This window comes from Octopus bimaculoides, chromosome 22 (genome assembly GCF_001194135.2).
Source record: "Octopus bimaculoides isolate UCB-OBI-ISO-001 chromosome 22, ASM119413v2, whole genome shotgun sequence".
NCBI lineage: Eukaryota > Metazoa > Mollusca > Cephalopoda > Octopoda > Octopodidae > Octopus > Octopus bimaculoides.
The window spans coordinates 20964655-20965506 of NC_069002.1; the positions used below are offsets into that span (position 1 = coordinate 20964655).

The window sequence follows — 852 nt, forward strand, 5'->3', positions numbered from 1 at the left end:
GGGTGTGTGTGTGTGTGTGTGTGTGTGTGTATGTGTGTGTGTGTATTTCACGACGGGCTTTTTCCAGTTTCCATCTATTAAATCTTTTCACGTCACATTGGCCGTCCAGAGGCTAAAGTACAAGACATTCGCTCTCTTGGACAATCATGCAGTGTGGAAACAGGCTTCTTCACACACAACCATTCCTGTACATGTTTCTATCTATATATCTATCTATATACCTATCTATCTATCTATCTATCTATCTATCTATCTATCTATCTATCTATATATATATATATACATGGCTACACCGATGTATATGATTAAATATGTATGTGCATACTTGTACATATATTCGTATATACACTTATATATACATACAAACACACAAAACCCACTGAAACCCTACCACCACACACACAGACGCACGCACGCACCCGCACTCAGATGATATATACAGATAGATATATCAAGACAAAATGTTACCATTGTGTTTGATGTGCAACCAGACATGTTTAAGGATGCCGTGCTATATTGGGATTGCTAAATACGAGAACTATGAAAAAGCCATCACAGAATGTATTACATACTGGCCCATTGTGTTTTAAGTGTTTCGCTGGAGAAAGGTGAACAAATACTGAAGTATTAGCAGAAATATAAGCCTGCACCTATACATGTGTCTGCCTGTGTTGATGTATGTGATTCTAGGCGGATATCGGTGTGTGAGGTTTATTGTTCCAACTGTGACAGAGATTCAAATACAGTTTCTCTACACACACACACACACACACACACACACATACACACACACACACATATATATATATATATAGATATATATATATATATACATACATATATATATATATA

At 36.4% G+C, this 852-nt stretch overlaps 1 protein-coding gene and 1 long non-coding RNA gene across 3 annotated transcripts in view; one reads left to right on the top strand and one right to left on the bottom strand.

Moving 5' to 3' along the window:
- LOC106870917 (neuropeptide Y receptor type 2) overlaps positions 1–852 on the bottom strand; it is a 425179-nt gene that overhangs the window by 12889 nt on the left and 411438 nt on the right. The window lies entirely within an intron of this gene.
- The window catches only part of LOC128250560 (uncharacterized), a 312488-nt gene that overhangs the window by 546 nt on the left and 311090 nt on the right, over positions 1–852 (top strand). The gene's annotated exons all lie outside the window — the stretch shown is intronic.